This window comes from Pinus tabuliformis, chromosome 1_2, assembly GCF_031772625.1.
Source record: "Pinus tabuliformis cultivar Carrire ecotype Pingquan chromosome 1_2, CPIR1, whole genome shotgun sequence".
In the NCBI taxonomy this organism is placed as follows: Eukaryota; Viridiplantae; Streptophyta; class Pinopsida; order Pinales; family Pinaceae; genus Pinus; species Pinus tabuliformis.
In genome coordinates, this window is record NC_142298.1 from 1,235,765,617 (window position 1) to 1,235,777,693 (window position 12,077).

The 12,077-nt window shown below is 36.8% G+C and overlaps 1 pseudogene; it reads right to left on the reverse strand.

Annotated features, from left to right (window-relative positions):
- Nucleotides 1-4,737: 4,737 nt before the first annotated feature.
- Nucleotides 4,738-7,340, reverse strand: LOC149210705 (uncharacterized; annotated as a pseudogene).
- Nucleotides 7,341-12,077: the final 4,737 nt, after the last annotated feature.

Here is a 12,077-nt window from a genome sequence, read left to right on the forward strand (position 1 = left end):
TGTGTTCGGGGGTGATAGTAACAGTGTGGAAATTAATTCTATGTGTTTTCAATTACTGTAATAACGTATAAATTGAAACTTCAAGGGACTGTGAATGAAATTTCCACCATTGCAAGTACATCGCATTAGAAAGGAAGGAGACAACGTTGAGATCGTGATAAGGGAGATCAAAAATAAATAGGAAAAGGCTTTGAGTTAAGGGGAAGCGCAGGAAGATGAAGATTGGTCTCATCAAATTAAGGTAAGGTACTATTGTTTATGGTGAGCACATCTCAAGGAGGAATCATGTGCCTTTTATTCAATTTATTCAGAAATATTGTAGATTTTTTTTGTGGTTGATTAAACCAATAGTGTTCCTCTCCAATATGACGGATCCATACCTATTGTCGGATCGTTGTGAAGATTCAATGAATCTTGTGCTAGATGAGTTGACTGTCACTCCAGCGCACAGGTCCGTAGAAGGTGTGCCTGGAAGAATTGAAGGTGTTGGCACCTTCAGTGCCATAAATTGGAGCGTGAATGTGATTGTTTGACAGGGAATCGTTGAAGGAAGATTGGAAAAAGAAATGGCATAATAGAATTAATTGCTATGTAACTAGAGCGCAATTACAGTGTGTGAGGTCTGCTGCGTCAAATAGCAACACCTTTCTAAACACTATTTTGATAAGAAAGTGCGAAAGTTCTTTGAAGTCTAATTAAGAAACATGACCATGGAGGAATATAAGGACAAGCTTTTGGAGTTCTGAGATATGTGGGATTTATTAAAGAAGAAAAAGTAAAGATAAAAAGTTTCTTAAGTGGACTATCATCATTTTACAAAGACACGATCATATCTGATGAACCTAATACCCTAGAAGAGACCATTAAAAAAGTGAAGTCCTTCTATAAGAAAATGTGGAGAAACTTTACAAAATATAAGAAATAAAAAAAATGGAAATTATGTATTAGAGAAAGAAAGAATTCAAACCTCCTTTCTTTAGGAGTGGATCTCATACATGTTTATAAGTCTAGTTAGTTCAAAATGGGTCTAAGGTGATAGAATCTTTAGGGAAATGGTCAAGGCATCAACCAATTAAGTGTTGAGGATATGGAGTCAATGTGTATAGAGATTTCTTTCCTAAGGGAGATAAAAATGAGGACTATGCACAACACACAAAAGGAAATTATAGTGGAAAATTCGAGTAGAAATATCTCAATAATATATGTACCTTTCAACAATTGAAAGGCATACCATTAATTAAACATGATTGATCTTGAAGGTAAGATTACAAATCATTCTATTGTAATTTTAATTGATTATGAAGCAATTCATAATGAGATAGCCATAATTTAATTGAAATATTCCATTTGAAGAGAAGTATGCATGAAAAATCATGGATGCTTCGACTAGTTGTTGGGACTAAAAGGAATATTTTTAAACACTATCTAATAATGAATGGTTTGGATTGGTTGGATGTGCCTCATGCTATATTAGATTTCGATAATAATATTTTTAATTGCCTTGATGAAGAAGGAAAGTTGAGGATAGTAAAAGAAATTATAGTATCCATTTCTATGAGAGAGGCTTGATCCTTATAGCTAAAGAAATGCTTCAAGAAATGATGTTAACTATATGTATCTCATGTTGAAGAGCCGACCAAGAGGAAAGCTCCAAGCCTTGAGAAATTTCCAATGTTGTAAGAGTTTTTAGATGTATTTGAAAAAATACCAAGCCTACTAGCAAAGAGAGATATAGATTTCTCTATTGAGTTAGTGCCTAAAGCTACACAAGTGTCAAAAACCATATATAGGATGAGAAAACCAGAATTGGAGTTGCAAATTTAGGTAGAAGAATTGTTAAATAATGGGCAGATATGCCCAAGTCTCTCATCTTGGTTAGCACTAGTACTCTTTGTGATAATTAAATATGGAACCTTTGAGGCTATATATTGAATTTAGACAACTAAGCACTATCACTATGATAAATAGAAACCATCTACCTAGAATTGATGACTTGTTTTATAAAATAAGAGGAGAAAAGTTATTCTCAAATAAAGAAAACATATTCTAAACATAGACTTGAGGTCAGGTTATTACCAGGTAAGGAGAATAGATGAAGACATAAGCATGATCACTTTCAAACCAAATATGAAAACTATGCATTTGTAGTGGTTCCATTTCAGTTGACAAATGCATTAACTACCTTCATGTGTTTAACAAATGGTACTTTTATAAATTACTTGGATAAGTTTGTGATTGTGTTCTTAGATGTTGTCATTATTTATTCCAAGTCAAAGGAAGAGCATAAAAAACACTTGAGATTGGTAATATACGTGTTAAGAGAGCATTAGTTATATGCTAAGTTGTGCAAGTTTTTTTTCATTAATGGTAGGTCCATTATTTGAGATACATAATTTTAGAGGAAGGAATAACAGTCTAAATAAGGCTCAAGCTACCAACAAATGCCAATACATGAGAGCATAATTAAGGTAAGGTCACTCATGGGGCTTGATACAATTACAAGAGATTCATAAACAAAATCTCCAATATTTTTCAGCCCATTACTCCTTTATTAAAAAAATGAAGGATTAAATTTGAATGGTACCAATGTATGAATAAATATTCTAGGTATTGAAGGAATTGCTTACGAGCGTACCATTTTGAAGATTGTTGATCCAAATGAAGATTTCATAGCACATACAAATGCATGTAAAGAGGGGCCCAGTGGAGTCCTTATTCCAAATGGATGTCATATTTTTATGAATTTAGGAAGCTTAAGAAAAATGCGAAGGATTATTCCAAACATAACTTGGAGCTTTCTATTATAATGCATACAATGAAATTTGTTGGGTTCACAATTACACTGAGCGGGTGGGGGTGAGGGAGGGGGTGTCAATTAGTATAATACATTTTTTACTTATTTAAACATTCAAATTGTAGAAATTTCACCTGTAGAACAAACTGATATATGCAATGTCCTAAAGCATAATACTTGTTCTACTTCTACAAAACATTAAGCGGAAGCATAATCGAATTCATGAGCAACATCAAGTAGAAACATGCATAATTGATCAAGAGAAATAATCACACATAACACAAGATATATCCAGGGGAAAGCACCAACATAAAACCCCAACCATGTATTATCAATCAAGTGGAAATCCTCTTCACAATACAAAAAGAATTAGCTCTCAAGCTATTCAGTTCTCAATGAACTATGAAGATATGTCTCATGAACCAACCAAGCCCTGTATATAAAGGCTTTACCTATGGTCCAATCCCTATTTCCTTGCACAGTTTGCTTAGGAAATAATAGCAAAAGCATATGCAATTAATTCCAAACATACCAAGTTAACCAATGGTCCAACTACGCAATCCTTGAGGACACTAGTTCCTCAACCATGCAAAAACTACTTACTAGAAATAGTTAAGCATTTGATAGTACATTGTCCCACATCTGATCTCAACTGGGTCTCTGACAAAATTGACATGCAAAAATTATCCATGAGTGAATTCTCAGTTATCTAAAATAATAGTTGTCACATGCATGCAAGCATTAACAAACTATATTTTATTATTCTAACAACTTGTTAAAATAATCTAACTGGACTTGACTAGTTAGAACTAAGTCAACTGATTATCTCATTATATAACTCATACTTATTCCCTCAATCAGTGGAGGAAATTAAGGGTAAATTCCTCAATCAGTGGGACAACTCATTTGCATGCTCACAAAGACTTCAAATTCGAATTTCCTTAACTAATTAACTCAACTGAATTAATTAATTAATATTTCCAACTGTTGTTAAGACCAAAATTAATTTTACTTCCTATAGATAGACTAGGGACTGCTATAAATAGGAAGGGACCCGGAAATGCTATTTTTAGAGCTTTTTATTTTTAGCAGTTTCACCTCTCACCTAATGTGGCCAATGACCTCACTGGCCAAATTGCTATTTTAGACATGCTATTTTTAGCACATTCTAAATTTAGCATTTCGTGTTGCACACTTTTCAACACAAATACCATAGAACATCAATCTCATAAGAAAATCATGAAACACGGGAGATACATGGAAACCCTTTTGGAAGAAAACCACAAAATGATGCCAAGCCTATGGCTTGGTACCTTAGGATCGAAACAGGTGTAATTGATACTCATTCGCCACTATAGCCATCACTTCTAATTCGGTCCTGTATCTAATTTCAACCCTGCAATACATATCAGCTCCTCGTCAAATAAACCCTCACGCCTTACTACAATCAATGTTTCACTGATCCCACACACCAATGATACGGTATCAACCTTTGCGAATACACCCAGGTTTCCTCTCAGCTTGGCATAGTTTGGACAAGCATGCTCAGCCAAGAGGCTGGCCAAGAAACCCCAAATGCGAGCCTGAGTACCTCGGTTTCAAAAATTGCTCTCAGCACGACCTCAAACAACCTACCAATTTGTGCCCTGGTCTAATAATTCGACTCCTTTTCCAGACTGCGACAACCGCTTTGATTCCTCAGATGGATTCAGAGGTCCATGGCATTCCTTTGTCTCGCTTTGCGGAAGGCGCTGCATCCAACTATGTACCCCCAAATGAGGGCCACCATAGTGACCAACAATACAATATCGGCCACTCTCCAGTCTATTTTCAGGTTTTCCAATAGCCCCGCTTTACAGGAATTGCAACTGTAGCACAACTGTGTCTCGTCGTTATTCCAAAAGGTTGGTTTCACAAACGTATATCCACATTTTGTTGGCGGTTTACAGCATCCAAACGCTTACAAAGAACTTTGGAGATGGATATGTCGGTTTTGTATACATTCCCTGAATTGCAAATAATTTCAATGTTTCATATCTACCAAGACACTCACGCTTGTAATTACAAGCCTGCAAACACTTGAAAAGATTCAATAAATCATATGCAAGCCAAACTTCGTTCCGCAGACAAATCCTTCCCCTGCACGAGGTCTCCTAGCACGCAGGTTTATGGAGAACTACATGATTTTGGAACCAACCTAATAATTACAAGGGCCCTCGTACCTGTAATCAATTGGATGAGATCATCTTCCCATATCTTCTTGAATTTGCCAGATATCTCGTTACAAATAGTTCCACCTTTTCCTCAACTAGATCTTGATATCCCCAACAACCCACAAACCCCTAATTAACACCTAAATTAGGATTTCTTATCCTTGAGCCAATGCTCCTGCATCAGACTTCCACACTTGAAAACATTCATGATCTCCTGATCATGTGCTTTCAAAAAGAAAAAAAATCCTCCTGGATCCCAGACTTTGTTCTGGAGTTGTCCATATGCTCTGCTCCTCCATTTCTGCTGCATGTCAGTTGCTTCCTGCTTCATCTTCCTTCTCTGGTCACAATAGTTTGGAGCTGAGAAAACCGTAATAAGTTTGCCATCATGTTCAATTTCATAACCTTCCTCTTTAACTTCATGAGACCTGACCACCAGCTCAAGATTGTTTTCTTGGAAAAACCTTTTGGTCACATCTTCTCCAAAAGACAAACCAACATCTCGTTTGTTGGGCCCATGCCCTTTACGAGGCTGTGGATCACTCCAAAGTATTTCACACATCAGACCCTCTTCAGGTGGCTCTCGGAATCGATCAATTTCTTTGATATCATCCAGTTTTATACCATCAACACTAAAAAGACCACCATGGACAACAAAAATCTTGTCATTGAGGACATGAGCCAAAGGCAAGTAGCAAAACACTTCAGTGAAAAGCTCAACCATGCTTTCACTGTACTTGGACTTGACTTTGCCCTCAAAACCATAAATCTTGTTCATACTCCTGCTTTCATGATTTCCTCTTGCAAGATAGAGTCCAGTTGGACACATACACTTGAATGCGAATAGCACAAGTATGACTTCAACTGAAAATGATCCTCGATCAACAAAATCACCATTAAAAAGATAAGGATTGTCCTCCGAAGGAAGCCCATTAATCTCAAAGATGTTCAAAAGGTCATAATACTGACCATGGATGTCACCACAAATAGTGAACTGCTTTCCATTCGGAATATTCATGTCAACAAGCGATGGCATTGCCTTCAACAAATCCCTTACTTGCAATAGAATTTGAAATGCATACCTTCTGTGTATATTTTTTTGATTCTTGAAGTCATCCATCATTTTCTTTATAAATTCCAATGTTACATTTTCTCCTTCTATTCTAGCACCAGCATACTGGGGCTCTACCTCTATTGAACGAAAATCAATGGAATCCACAACAGAATGATTCTCAAGATCATTCACTGAGATGGCCTCAATAAGTCTAACTTTTTGGACTGCTGTCTCGGTCTCTTTAAGCTTCTTGGTGGCATCAAGATCATTTGGACAAATTCTCTTAACCTGCTGAAAATCTTTTAGTACTTGACTGATCACCTTTTCTGATGCTGCCAACCTTTGCCTTCTAGTCTGCTTCAACATCAGCTTCCTTATGTTCTCAATCTCTGTTTCCAGTAGATCTTCTTGCTGGTCTTCTTCATTAATTCTTCCTTCCTGCTTTAGCTGGTTGCTGTTGTCCAGCTGCATCTTCCTTTGTTTCACACATTCAGACTGTGTGTCTCCTTTCAATAGTATTTCAACTTGTTTTTCTGGACTTTCTTCTTTCATCAACACTTCAGTGTGTTGATTTAACTCCTTCAAAGATTTTTCAAGCTTTTCCTCCACATCATCTATTCTAATAATGCTTCCTTGCCCTGGTTCACAGTTGTGAACTTCTTCCTTTGCTTCTGCTTCCTTTACTACTTGCTCACTGCTTGCAACCTTTTCATACTCGAATGCAGCCCTTCCACGTTGAAGCTCCTGCCTTAAGCTCTCTACTTCTGTATGCATAGCAGGAATCTGTTGAACTTCTGCATGGGCTCGCTGCAATTCTTGATTTAGCTGTTGCACTTGCTCATTTAAATCTTGTCTAGCTGATTGAAGACTTTGTGCATCAGAACGAGCTTGTTGCAACTCTGCCTTGATAGATTCACTAACCCGGAGATTTGCCTCCATATTTGCAATTTTGTCCAAAAAAACTTCTGATTTGCTGATCCTTATCATTTCGCATAGTTGCAATATGTGAATGCAATCGCTCCAGTTCACATTGAGACATAACAAGATCTTGTCTTAAAGCTCCATGTGTTGCAGCTAAACTTTGATTTTCCATTGCAGGCCTTTGCATCTCCGCACTTTGTATTGTAAGCTTATGTTCCAAAACTTTTGGTGGTGGTAACATAACCAAAGTATGATGACCTGTAGGAGGTCCCATGGTTGGACCATATATCTTAGGCCCCGTGCTTGGGCCTTGAAGGTGTCTAGCAAAAGGGGGTGGCATGCGACCTCTACCAACCATCTCTTTGTCTCTACAAATTCCTCTCTGAGTCAATTGTGACAAGGACTGAGGAAGAAATGTGGAAGATATCTTGCAGTCTTCATCAGGTACTGGTGCTTTTAGCCATTTCTCCAGTAACTCTAGCTCCTTCTCCCATACATTAGCTTCTTGATGAGAGCTTCTTTCTTCTTCTCCTTGATCCTGTTGTTGACTTCTTGTCATTGTCAGCTCTTCTTCCTTTTTTTCGCCTTTTTCTAGGTGAATTTCTGCTTCATGTCTTCTTCCTTGAGGTATCTTTTTCAGGTTGATCACCTCAACATCTCCCATGGTTGACTCAATCATGCCTATCATCATGACAACATGATGATATTTTACTATGTTTTCAGATAACATAGTTTCTTCTTCATGAACTTCTTTGACAATCTTCATTGGTTGTCCTTTTTCACCTGCATAATTGACATTAACACTTGAATTAGTACTACAAATATGAGACTTCAGTGTCTCAGACAACATTTCAGTATGTTGTGTTGAGTGTTCCTTCAATTCTTCTGTCACCGGTTCAACCTGTTTCTCTGAATTTCCTTCTAGTCTTCCTGTCACCATTTCAGGATATCTCCTTGAGCTTTCCTCAAGGTTTCTTGTTAACATTTCAGTATGCTGATCCAAGTTCTCTTTTGAACTTTTGATACCCTCATACAATCTCACCTCTTCATCATCATCATCCAGAGATATTCCTTCCTCTGGCTTGCAGATAACTTCATCTGCTTCTCTTGCTTCTTCAAGCATTTTCCTCTGAACAATCTTGCCTGTGGCATCTTCAATTCTTATCCTTGACTCAAAGAACTTGAGTTCCTTTGTCCATAAGGAAATCTCCTTTTGCTTCCACTTCATCTGTAATGAGTGCCAAATCACCTTCTTTCCTTTTAGTGGAAAGGTCCATCCTCTTTTCTAGTCTTCTGGTTCTTCCAATCTTGCTTTCATGTCAGCAAGTTGCTTTTGAAGCTCCTCTTGACTCATCCTCCTCGTGCCTTTTGTCTTGGCTTCCTTCCCTCTGTAATGGCTTTCTTCAGAACCTCTGCAATGATCTTCCATCATCTTTGTCTTCATCTTCTCTTCATGAGCTCCTCACCTACTGTAACAAGCTTCCGCAACAGCAAGTCCTCCTTACTACAATCTTACCTCACTAAGTTCTCCTCGCTCAGTCTTTTGGTAAGCATGGTCCTCTATCTAGAACCTTCTCTTGAGCAACACCTTTTCTCCTTCTAGGCTTCTGCAAGCTCTCACTCTCCCTCGAGAACACACTCTCCCTCGAGAACACTTCAGTTGTCCTCTCTGTCCAATCTCTTATTGGATTCTTCAGGTTCACTGCCACTTCAAAGTGCTTTCTTTGCTCTGCTTTCCCTTTGCTTGCTACTGAAAACCTTCAATCACAGTTTATCAGCTTAGTTAAAGCAAATATCATCATATATGTTTTTTTATGATCCCTGCAAGATCATGTCCATTTGCATTTTGCATGGATCGTCTCAAATTATTTGCTTTCTGCAAATTCTTTCTTTGAGAGTAAAACTCTTCTCCTCTCTGTTCTGCTATGTGTTCAGATTTAAAATCTCCCTTGAGAATGAAATTCTCAGCTCTCTTTGCTATCTTTCATCTCTATTATCTTTGATCTCTATTGTCCTTGGCCATTTTCTCTCTACAACTTTTTCTTGGGAGTATTAATCACATCCCATCTTTGCTATCTTACCTCCTTGTGACTGCCAGCTTCTATCTCTTTCCAAGACCTACTTCTCCCTATGCAGCCTTTGAACCCTTGCACACAAAACACGCTTGTTTTGTCTTTTTGCCCTGCTAGTGTTTCTAATTACCAGCTCTGTCACTTTGGTTGGTCACACTCTTCTTTCTTCGCACTCAAAAACTCCTTTTTCCCGCTCTCATACCAAAAATAATGCCACCTTAGGATTGAAACAGGTGTAATTGATACTCATTCGTTGCTACAGCCATCACTTCTAATTCGGTCTTGTATCTAATTTCAACCCTGCATACATATCAGCTCCTCATCAAATAAACCCTCAGCCCTACTACAATCAATGTTTCACTGATCCCGCACACCAGTGATACGGTATCAGCCTTTGCGAATACGCCCAGGTTTCCTCTCAGCTTGGCAGAGTTTGGACAAGCATGCTCGGCCCAGAGGTTGGCCAAGAAACCCCAAATGCGAGCCTGAGTACCTCAGTTTCAAAAATTGCTCTCAGCACGACCTCAAACAACCTACCAATTTGTGCCCTGGTCTAATAATTCGACTCCTTTTCCAGACTGCGACAACCGCTTTGATTCCTCAGATGGATTCAGAGGTCCATGGCATTCCTTTGTTTCGGTTTGCGGAAGGCGTTGCATCCAACTATGTATACTCTCGAGTGTATTTCAGGTTTTCCAACAGCCTCGCTTTACAAGAATTGCAACTGTAGCGCAACTGTGTCTCGTCATTATTCCAAAATGTTGGTTTCACAATGTATATCCACATTCTATTGGCGGTTTACAACATCCAGATGCTTACGAAGAACTTTGGAGATGGATATGTCGGTTTTGTATACATTCCCTGAACTGCAGACAATTTCAATGTTGCATATCTACCAAGACACCCACGCTTGCAATTACAAGCCTGTAAACACCTGAAAAGATTCAATAAATCGTATGCAAGCCAAACTCCGTTCCGCAGACAAATCCTTCCCCTGCACGAGGTCTCCTAGCACACAGATTTATGGAGAACTACATGATTTTTGAACCAACCTAATAAATACAAGGGCCTTCGTACCTGTAATCGATTGGATGAGATAATCTTCCCATATCTTCTTGAATTTTCTAGTTATCTCGTTACAAATAGTTCTACCTTTTCCTCAACTAGATCTTGATATCCCCAACAACCCACAAACCCCTAACTAACACCTAAATTAGGATTTCTTATCCTTGAACCAATGCTTCTGTATCACAAAACTTCCTTAAATGATAGTTCTTTGCAGGAACAAACTTATTGTTACATTAATTTTCACGTACCAAGCTATAAAAGGCACCAATCCCCTATGTTACTTTATAGAAACCAACCTAAAAAAACCCAAATCCCAAATCCACTTTACTTGTTTGATCTACAAATTATTTATGTACTTCAATGATATATGATGTATTGATCATTGATCTACTATGTTCCATGAATCAAGTGCTTGCTTCAAACCACATATACAAAATTACACATTACTAGTGTTTGCCATTCATAAATAATTTATACAGCTAAGAACTTCCTTCCACCAGCACTATCAAATATGGCACTAATTTCAAACTATTAAAATAGGTGCTCCCTTCGATACATCCTCAAAAATATAGTGCTTATAACATTAAGTGATTTTGTTCACCTATAATCGAAAGTCATACTATAACCTCTAACCCTAACTTATATTTCTCATATAACTTGGAGTTGTGCCCAAACACTTGGGCACCTTTAGAGTAATTCGTTAAATAGTAGCTCTCCTCAATCCAAAATTTTAAAATATAACAGATACAACCACACTACTACATTAAAATTGGTCATACTAATGTATTTTATTTGGATTTTTTTGTATTTTGTTTTTTAGATCCCCGAACAACGTTGGATGTCCAACGCGATGCATAAATGTGTTTCATATTTGACTAATGATTCCTATATTTGATGCCTTTTATACAGGTCAGATAGTCAACGTGTACGGCATGTGCATCGAGTTGTCGACGTTTGGTGAGGTCAATCATAATGGTGTCAGAAGGTTGACGTACGACGTCATTTTTTTACCGTTATAAAATGTCTCTCCATAATCTACGGACATTGGAAATCCTGCGAAATAAAATTATATAGAAGAGATATTTCTTGTTAAAAATAATTTATTAATTTATTAATTGCATTATAAATAATTAAATTGCGGTTGGTTTTTGAAGATAATCAATATTGAAAGTTTGGTAAGGAAAATGGGTGATGTAATATGTTATTAACCTTGTCAAAAAGGTGGAGGGTACAAAAGGATGAGACTTCTAATAAAAATAACTAAACAATGTTGTAGAGAATTTGGACACTTTGAAGGTAGGTATCAATATCGTTCCTTTGTAAGTTATTCATTATATACATTTATATTGTAGATTTTTTTTTGTAAATTAGGGGTTTATGGTTTAAGGCATTTAGGGTTAGGGATTACGAGATTAGGCCAACTTAGTAGTTAATAGTTTAGGGGCTCAAGGGTAGTGATTATTGGCTAACGATTTAAAGGTTTGGGGTTAAGGGCATAAGGGTTAGGGGTTTAATGCCTTAATTAGGAGGAATGTGGTTAAAATTCTAAGGATTAGGGGGATAGGATCAACTAAGGGGTTAAGGATTAAAGGGTCAATGGTTAATGGGCTAGAGATCACCTAGAGGTGGGTTAATGGTGTGTGTGCACGCGTCTGTGTTGGATTTAAATATTTTTAGGTGGATATATACAATTAAATTTTTAATTTTTAAAATTTTATAAATTTATCTAATAAAAGTTACATTATAGTACACATTTTCTTAAATCATATATATATATTATTTTTTATCATTCATATATATATATTTCTATGTATAATTTAAAATATATATATATATATATATATATATATATATATTTGTATAATTAAAATTTATAACTTTTTATTAATAAATATTGAATTTGAAACCATATCAACAAAAAAAATACTTAAAATGCATTATAAAATTACATCTTA